This window comes from Crocodylus siamensis, chromosome 2 (assembly GCF_052110815.1).
Source record: "Crocodylus siamensis isolate JL-2025a chromosome 2, ASM5211081v1, whole genome shotgun sequence".
In the NCBI taxonomy this organism is placed as follows: domain Eukaryota; kingdom Metazoa; phylum Chordata; order Crocodylia; family Crocodylidae; genus Crocodylus; species Crocodylus siamensis.
Window position 1 is genome coordinate 139367219 of NC_143396.1, and position 14833 is coordinate 139382051.

Sequence of the window (14833 nt, forward strand, 5' to 3'; positions counted from 1 at the left end):
GGAGGCTCCCACTGGCAGCCCCACCAGGCCACCCACTCCCAGGAAGGTGCAGTTTTAAGTTAGGCCCAGGACCAAGAGTCTCCTGCTCCTATCTGTAGGTGTTCTCATACAGCAGCTCAGCCAGGTGATGTTACCTACCTAGCTGCCAGCACCAAATTATTCTGTCTAAATAGGCAGTCATGGTTCTAAAGTGGCCACAGCAATCGAGCACCTGCTGGCTGCTTGACTTGGCCCTTAAAGTGGCAGGTACCAATAGTGCCCTGCCACATATAGCATTCTAAATTATTTCACTTGAAGACTTCAGTGTCCAAACAACTATGGTACCATTTACTTACTACCGTTTGTGGCAAAGTGGGGCTCCCCGCCTAGCCGGTGCTAGGTTCCCCATTTGCCTTTGGGCATGCCTCCCACCTGTCTTGTCCCTCACACCTTGTTCTTATTAGTTAGGATGTTAATCAAGTGGGAGGCTGCCCTTTTTTTTGCCCCAACGCCAGGAGGCATTATCTACAGCTCCAAACCTTTCCTACACTGCAGCCCATGCATCACAAATGGCACCCAGCTGTTAGTCACACCAGCTCCACACTGGGCTCCAGAATCCTCCTGTCAGGACCCCCCTTTGATCCCTCTGCTCAGGTGGCCCACTCTGCCATCATTTGGGCTACTGAGCTCCCTGTAGCTATCTCCCCTCTCAGGCGTGGTCCTCCCAGGACCTTTGGCCACAAAGGCCCCAGCCTCACCTCCAAGGCCAGGTGGGACCCCAGGCCCTCAGCTCTGGGCATCCTTTGCAGTGGGTCCCTGGCCCCTTTTGACCTTCCTGATCCTGGCCCCAGCATCACAGTCGAGGGGGTACTCTACCTCCAGCTTCTCTCACTAGACCCACTTCTTCCCTCATCCTTCCTGGATGTGGGAGCTGGGGTACCATGCACCATGACTGTGCTCCAGGGTCTCACAGGGGACTCTCCCTCCCACCCCCGGAGCAGCAGGTTGTGGTGCTCCTTAAGATCTTACTTTTAACCCACACTCGGCCTCCCAGCAGTAAAGGACTTACCAGGGTCAGGACTTACCCCTCTCTTGGGCTGAGCCCCCTTTATAGTATCATATATAGTTATTAGGATCTGGAAGGGACCTTCCAGATCATCAGGTCCAGCCCCCCTGCATTGGGCATGAAAGACTACTAGGATTGGATCACTCCAGCAAGATGGGCATCGAGACATCAGTGTCCTTGAGATGAAAAATGGTGGCAGGAGTGCTTGAAATAAACTTGTTCAATGAGCTTTAATTAAAGCACCCCTGCTGCCATTTTTCAGCATGGGGATACTGATACATGTGATGCTTTTAGCACTTTAATTAGAGCAGCTCTCAGAGGATTAATGGTTGTTTGTGAATGCAAGGGATTCAGTGGCCCAAGAGGTCTTCTTAAGTCCTGTATGCCTACACCAAACCTTCACCCAATGAGTAAGCATCCTGAATAATGTGCTTCCAGAAAGTAAAGCTTGATCTCATTCAACCTAGCAGCGATATGTGGCCACCAAGCTCTTAAAAATAGAGGAAAGTTAGACTCCTGCTTAAAGAATATCACTGATTTAATACTTAGTCACATTATCTTATGACTAATTTCTTGCCTTGTAGAAGGCATTTTAAGAGCAAAGTGTTATTTACTTGGCTTTTGGCCCAAACTTCAGCCTCAGGCATCTGAAGACCTACCTGGGCCTACTCCCTTCACTCAGGGCTCCACACCACCCCTTCCACTCAGAGCTACTCACCTCTTCCCCCTTCACTTGGCTACCTGAGCCTGCTGGGGATGCCCCAGTAGCCACCACCATGCTTGGTCCCAGCTTTCCCTCTCAGAGTCTTACACCCCTACAGGGCTCAGGTGGCTGCAGCCATACCTGGCTCCAACTGCCTCCAGTTTCATGTAACCCACCCAAAGGTGAGGGCTAGGATTAAGGCACCCCTACCTACCTTTCACCGGGGTGATAAATTAGCCTGGCATTTCCTGGAGGCTCCCATGCTACCAAGAGCCCCACCAGGCTACCCACTCCCTGCAGGGTGCAGTTTTAGATCATACCAAGGACCAGGAACCTCCAATCCATCCCCTGCCCTTGCCTCCAGGATGCTCCAGTAGCCTTGTAGCTAAACACTATTACTACCTGCCCAACAAGTAGGGAACTGAGCTCTTTATATAGGCAGCCAGAGCTCTAAAATGGCTGCCTTAATCAAGCACCTGCTGGCTGCTTAGCTTTGGTTTTAAAGTGACAGGCACCAACAGTGCCCTGCCACACTCTTTTATGAGGCAAGCTCCATTTTCCTTTAGAGGACAAATATGGATGACTCTACTGTGGCCTTGTTCAGTATGCAAAAGTGAAATAAAAAACAGCTGCTGAACAGGAAACAACTGAAATCAGTGGAGCACGCTGCGAACAAATAGTGTTCAGTCATTTCCATATAATCCTGACATTCTCGAGACAACATCTACTTCTTTACAGCTAAATATCGTGTACTGTGTATTTTGTCCATGGACGTGCATATAGTTTATTTTAAGCATGCAATTCATGCAGTGATTTTGCACATGTATCTGAAAGAAAATTATGGTTTATTTATATTGAAGTCTCACCCAGAGACCCCAAGTGAGATGAGGGCCTCATTTGGTTTCAGTAAGAGACAGTTTTTGCCTTGTGATTTAAATGGAAAACAAGGACACTGGGTGGGAGAAAGCAACCATAATTATCTCCGTTTGATGGATTAGGGAAAGCAAGGCACAGAAGGATTAAGAAACTTCACCAGAGACAGGGTCACACAGGGAAGTTGTGGTGCAGCTGAGTATTAAACCCAGGTCCTTAGGCTGGTGTCTCACCACAACAATATTTTTCTTCTGATCTGAATAGCTTAACACAGCTCTGTTTTTATTAGTGGATCAGATAGGTTTATTATGACCACCTTTTTGCATGTTTCCTGGTTTTTCCAAAAAAAAAAAAAAAAGGTTGGAAGAGAAACAATAACTAAAATACGTTAATATCACTAAAAGACTCTACTTAATTTTTTCTTTTCTGTATCAGCTTGTGTGCCAATTAACTGGGATGTTACAAAATATTATGGTTTATTATGCTGTAGACATAGAGTAGATCCTAAAGACATATGCTGTTCCATTTCAAAGGGTAGAGGCTGGGGGAAGGAAGCCTTCTGCTTACATTTGCTTTAAGAAATATATACAGATAATGTACCATAACACAGTTTACAGTTCTGCTAGAGAGAAATCTAACCATCCACTGCTCCCATCCTGCTAGACATTGGTGGTATGGGGAACAGGAAAAAGACAATGTACACATTTTAATCTTAAACTAGTAAGTTCAACCGTAGCCCTCAGAGACACAGTTGTTTTAGTCAAACTTAGTGAATTTTTGTATAGATGTTAGTCAGCCTGAATGTTAATGCTGCATTTATATCCTTACCATTTAAGAATGGAATACTTAACACTGACAAATTATGTCTGGTATTGGCTAGCATTGATACCAATGCTGTGGAAGGGTCTCAGCATTAAAATGCTGACCTGTGGAGGAATATAATATCCCATCCCACAAGCTGAAGGCACTTTGCCAGAAGTGCTCACTGATATCAGTGGGCACTGCATCCAGACTTATAAGCGTCCTGCCTCTGTGTGACCTTTTTTCTCCCACTGTGACACAGCTGGAATAAAAGTGCTCAAGCCAGAACAATCTGAGTTTAAAAAGAGAGAAGTGTGGCTGGATAATCTTCCTGAGGGGCCCTTGGAAACCATGGAACTCATTATTTCTAGGTCTGTCCTCGGAAGAGAAAAGCTGGAAAAAACAAATCCCAAAAGCTCAGACATTAGCAAGGAAACAAAAGAACCTAAACTATTGACACTCTTGGGCCTTTGTGGAAACCGGAGTGGTGTATAGTAGTCAGATGGAGTACTCAAGCACCAGTGTGTGGTAAGTGATGCTGGCAAATGCCTGGTTGTATATTGCATAATGTGGATTGAGTTATTTGGACGTCATTTTTGATATGCTTATACTTTTGTGTTTCGTCATGTGTCTAAATCTTGTGAACATACTGAGACTGCAAGATGCGTGTATCTCTTACGAGGTAATCCTATCAGATGGGTCTGTAGGTGCAAAGAAGGACATAGCACTCAGTATAGTGCTGTCCTTCTAAAAAAGATTTTCAGTATGCTGCTGTTAACCTACAAGAACAGATAGTTAAAATTCATCTGATATTTATTGAATTTAAGGATTAATATTTTCACAAGTATGCCAAGGGTTTTTTTTTTTTTGCAATATCAGATGTTTCAATACATAACATTTTTGTTAAACACTTGTGTTCTATACTAGTCAACCCAAAATTCATGCTTAATCTGATAATTCTAGATAGTTACCAGCCCCCACACCTGTTGCGTTGAATCCTAAGAATTCATTACTCATTGTCTGATTTCCCCAGTGAACTATTAGTGCTAGGTTTTGAACATTGTTTTACAAAGCAGTACCTTTCACATGCTAACTGCTGATGTACTTTGCATGTGCACAAACAGAAGGACATTTTGTCATTTTTCATTCTCCCATGTGGTTTTGACTGTTATAAATATGTTTACAAACATTCTATGACTCTGTTAATATTATAAGATAAATCCAGTTGCACATAAAAATAGCATTATAAACACAGTGTACCTTCTCTACAAGGCCATCTGTTATAAGGTTACTGTCACCTGGCTTCCAGTTGAATTGAGACCTATTATAACATTGTAAACATGCATAATGCTACAAACCAATTGTTTTTGCTATAAACAAAAATCTTACAGTGAGCACATTGTGGCTGAAATTAAAATCACTGATGTTACACACAAGCTTTTTAATAGAGTGGGGTTTTTTGTTTGTTTAGATCATTTGGATTCATCTTTTTTATATTCGAATAACATGCTGTATTTCTTTAAACTTGAATTTAAGATTCAGTTTAACTTTAACATTGCCAGATTTTCTCTCAATTTAAGGGAAAAAAACATCAAAATAAAACATTTACAAAGATGCAGCCTCTGTATGGTACATGTAAGACCTTTTTATTCTTTTTCCTCCTAATACTTAAATTTAAGAAGCCAGCCTTTTTAAAGAAATATTTAATTTTAAAAAGTGTCTCTCTTCTATGCAAATAAATATGATAGTGCTGGTGTGTAAAGAGCAGATGAATAATTCCTTCCACTCTAAGAAGTCAGTTCTATGGTTGTGTTTTTCAGGTAGTTCAGACTAGAAGTTGTGATACTCATCCCTTTTGACCTTGAGCTATAATAATTTTATTTTAAAAGGCTAACTTTCACAGATTTATCTTCTCATTTACTAAAAGTTTCTGCCATATCCAGGTTTGGAATAGTTCTGAATAATTTAAAAGTAGTCTTAGGGGTTTCCAAAGTTACTTAGTATCTGGGCAGTTACAGCTATATCCAGCGAGCATTGAAGCAAGTTGAGGATTTGAAGCTGTAGCTTAATTTAGCTTCTGTTTTTATTTTTTAGTGTTGTTTTACATCATATCTATACCTGAAAGATTTTTAAAATAAAGTAAAAATACTAAAGCAACTGATGAACTCCACTGGTAACAAACAGAGGGTGTCTGACTGACAGCTTGGAAATGTACTTCATTAACATTTCATTGTGAAGACAAAAATATCAAATGTGCCTTGGCTGTGATTTGATTATGTTGTCTCAGCCATGGTGGGTTAGGTCAGGACACTGAGGATGGGTGTCCTTCAAGGACATCCTTCAAGTGCTGTAAGAAATGGCATTCATGAATCATTAGGTGGCTCTTCCCCGTGTTTCGGTGGTGAACAGATACTTCAGCAGCTGGTTGGGGTGATCTGTGCTGCAATTAGTACCGTCTTCGAAACAGCCTGTAGAAAAAAGCCCCAATCACTTTTGATCCTGAAAAAGTCCCTGGTACTTTTATCAAAGATCAGGAAATTAAATCTATCGGGTAAGTAAAATCTCTGTCTAAATTCCTTCTGTGTTTTTTACTGGATACAACCTTCTTTTTCAACTTTTTGTCATAAATTCTTGACTACCGTTTATAGTGATGCTGAACCCTTATTACTATCCATTCTAGGAGTGACTGCATTTCAGTTTCTTTTTTTTTATAGGCCTCAGTTCAGGGAATCACTTAAGCACATGCTTCAGATTTAGTGCATGTGCCATTCCCCAGTACAGAGGCTTTCTGGAATTGGGTCCTTAAGGCCCAATCCAACCCCATTAGAGCCAGCGTAAAGATTGTACTGGGATTTAGTTCAAGCCAAGAACATGGAATGTGCTGCGGAATCCTTCAAGGTTTGAAATTTGAATTGCATTATATGTACACAAGATACATTCTTTGTTCTATTTTCAAAGTTCAGCTTCAAAGTTCAGGAGTTCAGTTTTCTCCTGGGTGCCAGTAACCAGCTCTCCTGAGTTTCATAGTTAGTAGTTAGTAGGGTCAGAAGGAACCTGAGCAGATCATTGAGTCTGGCCCCTGAGCTATGGCCCCACACTCCCATTTGTTTTCCTCCTGTTCCATATGTACCTAAAGAAGGACTCCTGTTGTCCTGGATTCCCATTGCTAATCTAAGTTCGGTCGCTGCTTTAGCCTGTTTTATCTGTTCCCTGCAAATGTGGGCCATCATGGAATAGTCCTCCTTAGGGCCTTCCCCAAGCTTCCACTGTTTATAAGGCTCTTTCATTTTTCTTAAGAGGACTGTGATTTTCCTGTTTAGCCAAGAGGACTTCCCAGCCCTTCTGTTACCTTTTCTCCACATGGGAATGGACTTCTTTTGTGTTTCAAGGATCATGTTCTTAAGGAACAACCACTCTTTGTGCACACTTTTCGCCTTCAGTCCCTAATCCCACAACTCTTGCCCTATTAGTGACCTAAGCTTTCTGAAATTATCATTTTTGAAGTCCAAGACTTCAGTCCTGCTATCCGATTTGTCTGCCTTACATTGGACAGTGAACATGATCGTTTCATAGCTGCTATCCCCTAGACTTCCCTCTATATTTAAGTCAGTCACCAGGTCATCTCTTTTGGCTAGGACCAAGTCTAGCAGAGCATCACTTTTGGTTGGCCCATGCACCTTCTGAGTCAGGAAGAGCTTCTTGACACAAGTCAGGAAGGCTCATGACTGACCTATTAGAACATGCATGAGTGTATACCTTCATCTGGAACAAACCAAAAAAGAAAAGCTATGAGTGAGCAATCAGAAAATGATAGAATTTCCACATTTGTTCACAGCTAAGTTGCAAATGCAGCTTTCTTATGAGGAAAAAACAGAAGATGCTACTGAATTCAAAACCCTAGTGTAATTTTTTCTTAACATGAAGATTTGTAGCCTAAAGCAAATAAAGTCTTCTACTGCAATGTCCATTTCCCAGAGAAGCCCAGCTTGCTCATCCTGTTATACTGCTCTGAATTCAGGTTTCTGCTTTCATACCATCACTGCTGTTTGCTTTGAAAAGGATTATGATTTGCTTATCTGAGGCAAGATGTTGGCCCTGGCATCTGGAGGGATGGAGAGGTCCACACTGTAAGCAGAACCTTCAGGTGGAGTTCCACATGAGTCAATAAATGCAGACAGCACAGCATTGTGCCCAGCCAGTGGTTAGGCAAGAAGCAGGCCCATTTTCCCAGCTTTATCCTATCTCTCCTCACCTACTTTTGGATAGCTAGCTCTGATAGAGGCATGGGATCAAGGTCTGTTTGAAGGACTGGTAACAACCTTTGTGCTTGTGTACTGGTTAGGTGACACTGGGCACATCTACACATATATTAATGCACTGTATTTACTGAGCATTAAGTTTACTACCTGTGATAACAGGCCCAAACTCAAATGTGCAGTAATCGCTGCTATTGTGGAGGAGCACTGACACCCATCTTTAAGTGACACTAATGCACAGTAGATTAATTATACTGAGCATTAGTGTATTAGCATGATTTTTGCTGTGGTATGCTAATGCGCAGTAGAATTACTCCACTGCACTTTTAGTGTCTCCTGTAGGGACAGCCACTCTTCTACTTTTCTGCCCAGTCTGACATCAGCAGTGAGTCTTCATTACCATCAAAGGCAAAGAAAAGGAAAGGCCTTGTGGAATGCTGCACATTCTGTTTTAAGATCCTCTAACCTTTTTTTATCTTTCAGCTTCTAGAAATTGGTGTGTCTGCTTCAGAGCTGGAAGCCTAGAGGGTAAGAGTAGAGTGCCCTTCTTGGACCACTGTGTTCCAGAGTGTTATTTTGAATGCACACTTTCAAGGGAAATCTAGAAACAGAAAAAAATGTATTCTCATTAGCCACTTGGCAAAGAGATTAGCTAGGGCATGGTAGGTCTTGAAACAACTGACTAATTGTGTAACTGAAGTGAAGTTCTCCTTCGGAGATCTATTCCTTTAGTTAGCTTAAGGTAGTCACAGAGTAGATTTTAAACTAGGGTGGTGATAGATGTCCTGCTGTGATAAGTTGATGTAAGTGCCTCTTCTAACTTTGTCAAATATTTCATCTAAATACCATCAAGATGAATATGAAAAATGAAGGAAAACAATCATGTGCTTTTATTTTTCAAATATAGTAGCCCTGGTATAAAATCTATTTCTAATTAAATAATAATTCATAGCATTTCTATAGCAACTATTAATTACTCATGAGCGAATCTCATTTACAGCAGTAAGATTAAAATATATTCTTCTAATATTTAAAGTCCACAATTCGATTCAGGAGTGTGTGGCTTGGCATGCACATTTAAATGGATTAATACATTCTGTAATATGACAGTGATTATTTTTATGACTATTAATAGAAAGCATTCAGTCTGAAGCTAATGCAGACTACACCCGCAGTACTTGTACTTAATTACAGGCAAATTGCATTTTATAAAAACCAGCCACTCTGCATTATTCGGCAGAAGTCTGCAATAACGTTCTGTGACGATATCGTCAACAGAACTGAACAGTATCCCTGCTGGAACACTGCTTGGTAGGACTCCAAGAAACACCTTCCTGATCAGTTCAAGTTTTCAGGGTTTTTTTGTATTCTTCCCGCATTCCACATGATTCATAGACCTGGCAAGGAACAGCTTTGACAGCTTTCAGTTCACATGTATTGAAGCTGAGGAACCTTGAAACAAAGTCCCATTACAATTTCATCCTATCACTTGTACAAACTTGCATTGGCTCTAAGGGAATTCCTAATGCAGGGCTTAATATTGCTAAGCTTGGCTGTGTTATTTATCTAAACACTGAAATCTGTAGAATTAAGCTAACTTATACCATGTGAGGATCTGACTCAGTGTTTATATGAGGGTCTGGCCAGGATGCAGGTGGCTGAGGCTGTGGATAGGACCTGGGGGACAATATGGAGGTTAGCAGGGCAGGGGCACAGGTTACCAGAGCCAAAAGGAGCGTTCCAAAAGACATAGCCTGAGATGTAAGCCAAGGTCAGAAACCAGAGGCTAGAGAACGAGTGGTGAGTTCTAGGGAAAATCCAAGATCAGTGTCAAGGAAGCCAAGCTGAGTCAGAATACCAGAAAAACCAGAGAGAGCAGAACCAGTGCCGGAATTTAGGAGAGACAAAAGAGGAGGGTCAGAAAAGGTTAAAGGCAGGTCAGAAGTCAGAAGAACCAGGGAGAGCTGTGAACGCAAGGCTTGCCAGAACAGACTGAGGCTGTGTGAAGGTGTGCCTGCTGCAATCTATCATCTGGGGTTCCACAAAGAGACCGCGGGTAATGGCAGTGGGCCGAGAGGTGGTGCACCACCATTGTTGGGCCAGGTTGCCTGGCTCTGAGTCAGGGCTTCTGGCCAGGGGTATGGCTTCTGTGACTAAAGAAGTGATATGAAAAGGTTAATGACTTTAGGAAGTTTGAAAACCACTGCTTTACAGAATTGGGACCTGAGCCTGGAATTACCATGAGTCCTCGTCTTGAAGCAATAATGAACAAAAGTAGTCTCATATGTTCTCATTGTATTGTACTCACTGAAGTAATTGAAAAGCATAAAAGCATCTTCCATAAATGAAGGTTGTAACCTTGAGCCCTAAGAGTCCTTAAAAAACACATAGGCTTCATTTATTGTTTATCCCTCTTGTTTAACTTTCAAATTATTTACATACTTCCCTTGGTTTCCACAATATCCCATTGTGATGGCATCTAACTCCTGCTCTTTTAAAATATGTATATTTTTGATGGAGTATTTTCATAACTTGAGTAGTATCTTGCAGCATAGTGAACTAGGTGAGGTACAGACATGCCAGACTCTTTCTCTAAGTATAGAAATCAAGAGATGATGCTGGACAAGTCCTCAAATACCTGGCCAGCTTTCAGTTTGTACTAATAATGGACCATTGCTTTAATAATGTATATAATAATATACATTTACACTAATGTATGTTAAGAATATACTTTAATAATAATCCACTTCTGCAGAGTGTGTATACGGTGCAACCAGAGCTGTGAGCACAGCAATCTGGGGAGGATTTGAATAAGCCACCACCATACAGCTTTCTCCTCACAAAAAATGTAAGCATATTTCATCTTGCATATTTCACAAGTAGTTAAAGTGGGAGGATGGGATCCTGGGATCCTATTCTTTGTAGGTTCTCTGTAGGATATCCGTAGGATCCCAAGGCAAGAAGCTTTTTCTCCAGAGAAATGCAATGTGTGTTTTTCTCTCATGATAAAACTTTCAAAGAATAGTGATCCAGACTAATTTGTTATATTGTCTTGATCATTTTAGAAAAGTTCCAGTGGCAGTTGTTCCTCTGAACTTGCTGTCAACCTCCACACACACACACTGAATTAAAGTAGCCATTTTATGGAAAACATATTAATCAAGTGAGAAGTTGAGAATGAATAATGATTTTTGTTCTGAATCACAATGGATCTATATGGCAGCAATAAATAAAGCAGAATAGCTTGCAAAATCATTCAGCATTTCATGTCAGACTTCTCATAGATGGCAGGAAACACAGTTCATATGAAAAACTGCTTGGGAGTATATCTGAGAGCATGGTTTTAGAGCACTTAATAGTTGGACAAATCTGTCCACAAATCTGATTTTTTTATTAGTGTATTGTGCACACTTGTCTGCTTGACTTGCAAAGGTTCTATCCAGGGTCTTGTGCTGTAAAACCAAGAATTGTTTTACTATGCAGGACTGTGCCTTTGCAAATTTTACATTCAGTTTTAGTGAAGCTGGAATTAAAGAGCTTGTATTTGAAGAATAATAAAGAACTTTCTTTCAGATCTTTTTTAGCAAATATCCTTCCTGTACAAGTTTAAAAGTTGTCACCAAATATTCTACATCTGATCCTGATCTCATTTCCATGTATTTTAGACCAACATACTACCAATGACTTCTATATGACATACCTATTTAACATCTGTGTATGTTTGTCAGTATTTAAGTACTGTTAAAAAGACACCAGGCCACATCTGCATGTATGCATACATGTGCAACTGGTGCATGAATATATGTATATGTGTATGCACAACATGTTTATATGTGTAGGTATATCTATTGCTATATATGATAATCTTTGTTTAAAATAATAATTTAAATAAATTCATTAAAAAGGACCTCACAATACCACACTTTGCAAGTACCTCAACCTGGGGTGTTGCCATTTCTTATATGCTAGACTTTCACCTTCCTATTTAAATCCAATTACATTGACACACACTTTTGCCTTATTGCTCATGCAATTCATAGTGTGTGGACAGTAGCTCTGAGTCACTTAACATAGAGATTAGGCAGCATTCATGACACTCTAAGACAGTTCAACCCTGACTCAAAGCCCATTGACGACAAAGTGAATGTTTGGAGCAGGCCCCAAATGAAGCATGGTAAAGAAATAAGACAGTTACAATCAGCTTAATCAAAGAAATAAACAAAGGTTCTTAAATCAAAGCTGAGGCTGTACCAGTAATTATACTGAGCATGATTTTGTACCTTGGCATGCCAAGCCAGTTCTTATGTGCAGACAACAGTAGCAAAGTTGTGATCTAGACATAGGAGCTGTTACCTGCTTTAAATCTGGGAGAGTGTAAGAGCAGTTATAATAATGAACTTTTTTTGGCTGAGATGGTCTAGTTCAGGATTTCCTAATGTGAAAAGAACTTTCTGTCTTGGCTTTAGTAGAGGCAAAAGGATCAGCAAACTGTCTTAGAAAGGGGAGAATATGTTTTGTGCTCTATCAGCCTGACAAATGGAGTGTCACTCTGAGGTCTCATTCTGCACCATGGCACTACATGACAGTTGCTTTTGTTATATGGAAGAAATATGGCTGCTATCACTAGTGAAGCACATGATGCGAGTGGCTGAGGGTTATTACTCTAGTAATGGGAGAACAAGGGGTGATCATTATTTCCAAGCCTGCAAAACTTCAGCACCATTGTGTTCAGAAAGGGAACCTGTCACTGCCCTATGCATCAGCAAATGCAATCACCTCTGTTAATTTATAGCTGTGGCTGTCCCTAGAGAGTCTGATGGGCCTGATCCATTGCCCACAGGACTTTCCATTGACCTCTGCAGGATTCAGATTAGGCCTTTGATTCTTCAACTAAAAGAGATGTTTTATATCTAAAGGGATCTTTTCCCCTCACACCACATGCTAGCACTGAAATAACTTTGTCTTTTGCCCAGATGGGTATACCTTGGTGAATTATGATGGGAAAGGGAGCAAGCTCCTTTTGCAGCTGCTGGCTATCATCTCTCCTAAAAGCTGGCTTCCCCATAGCCTATAGATTTGCAATACAATATCTTTCCTCCTTGCTAAATGTTATAGTCAAGCTCTGCAAAGCCCTGGTTGTAGTTAAGGCCAAATAGTTCATTATGCGACGGCAGCAGTAAGGCCAATAAAAAGGTATTCTGTAATGGTAACCTGAAGCCCAGACGCAGCTAATTTGTTTCAAAAGCATAGACAAGTTAATTCTCCAGATTTATACACCCTGAAAGCCCCAGCACCTGTTGCAGGACTTTTTGAGTCAGAGGAGATGACACTCCAATGACTCCTGTTGTCTTAAATACTCTCAGCAATGACAAGAATCACTTGGTTGGAGAAAATAGTTGAAAATGCAAACCTATGTTTGGTATTTCAAAGCATGTCTTAGTTTGGGGACTCCTCCCTCCCCACCGTTTCTTCAGGCTGGCTAAATTCCCAGTGTTTTCACAACCAGTTCAAGTCTGTAAGAGTTCTGCTTGCTTCAAGACAGTAGCATTTGCCCCTTAAATGCATTTGCTTGTTCAATTTCTGTGTGGGTTGGTGTTAGCTGGAGGCAATTCCAGTTCACAATTGTATCTGATTTAGGAATCACTTTTCAGACCCAGATTCTTGTATATATGCAGTCAAAACAGAATCTTACAATAGAAGATTCATATGTTGAACAACTCATGTCCTTAAATCATGCCAGTTTATTCTCTTATCTTCTTAATTGGGCAACATTAAAGGAATCAAGATTAACCATTAATAATTAAGTCAAAATCTCCTTTTGCTTCTTTCCTGTTGGCTTAAATCAAATGTAACTGCATTAATTCTGATCTTGCAAACTCTGCTGTGCTTGCACCACAGGACAAATTGCTGGATGTAATCTAAAAGACTGGTGTAAAACTGCTTGAGACCACTTCAAGATGCTGCTTAGTTTTCTGTAAACAGATGGGCAGTGTTGTGTGGTAGATTTCCTATCCCATCCTCTGCTATTCTGCACCATCCACTGGAGATGTGTTATGTCCTAAGCAGAGCAAGACCCGGATCAGGGATGTGAGGGGCAAAGGCAGGCTGTTCAGGGAGGGGATTTACACAGGGATTTGCAGTTCCCCTTCCTTAAAGCATCAGCAGCTGCAGCAAGGGGGGAAGGTGCGCTAGGAAGGCTGTGGAACTTGATCCACTCTCTTGCATCTTTTAAAGACAGAGCTCTGTGCACCTGACCTTCAAAGGGGCCCAAGGTCTGAGGGGTGCTCTTCAGCAAGCAGGAGGCCCAGTTTGCAATCAGCTGGTCAGAACTATTTGGTATGCTTTCTGAACTCTCTAAAAAGGCTTTAAATAGCCAGGGCAATAAGGCTGCTCTTTAAGTTTATTATTGCTATTTTTTTTCAGAACCATGCATGTACAGACAGAGAGACAGACAGAGCAGAGACATAGATGAACAGAATGCTGGGTAGGTGACAGAGACAAGTGAGAAAGAAGTAAGCAGATAGCTAGAAAGACAACTAAGCAATTAGACAGAGGCTCTGTCATTATTAGTTATTTTATTGGTTATGCTGCTGCTGGATAATGCTTAGGCACTGACCAAGAGCAGTCCCCATGGTGCTAGGTGCTGCACATACAAGACTCTATGCTGATTGGCAACTATGGTCTTCTACTAACCATACATTAATATTCTGGAAAACTCTAAAGTAATAATAACTATCTGCCACCACACAGCTTCTGATAGTTTAAACTAAATTCTTTCTAAAACCACCAGCTCTTCCCATATTTAACAAATGCTGGTCATGAGTCAGGAAGCATATTACCAGGCTAGAGGACTGTGGTCTGTTTGAGAGGATATGTCCAATCTGGTGAGATGCTTGCCCTTCTTGCCAGGTGTTGCATGTCTCAGCACTCAGGCTTTGGTAGGGAGGGAATCTTGTATTGACAACTTCTGTCAGGAGTCAATAAGCTGTCATTCAGTCGCCAATAGCCCCAAACAGGTGTTTGCTGTCAATAGGAAAGTCTCCCAGGCTTTGCTTATTGACAGCTCCCATGTCACTACTTAGTGTTTCCATTGACAGGTGTTTCTCTCTATAACCAGACAACAGGTGTTTCCTTGTGTATCCTGCCAAGCGCAAG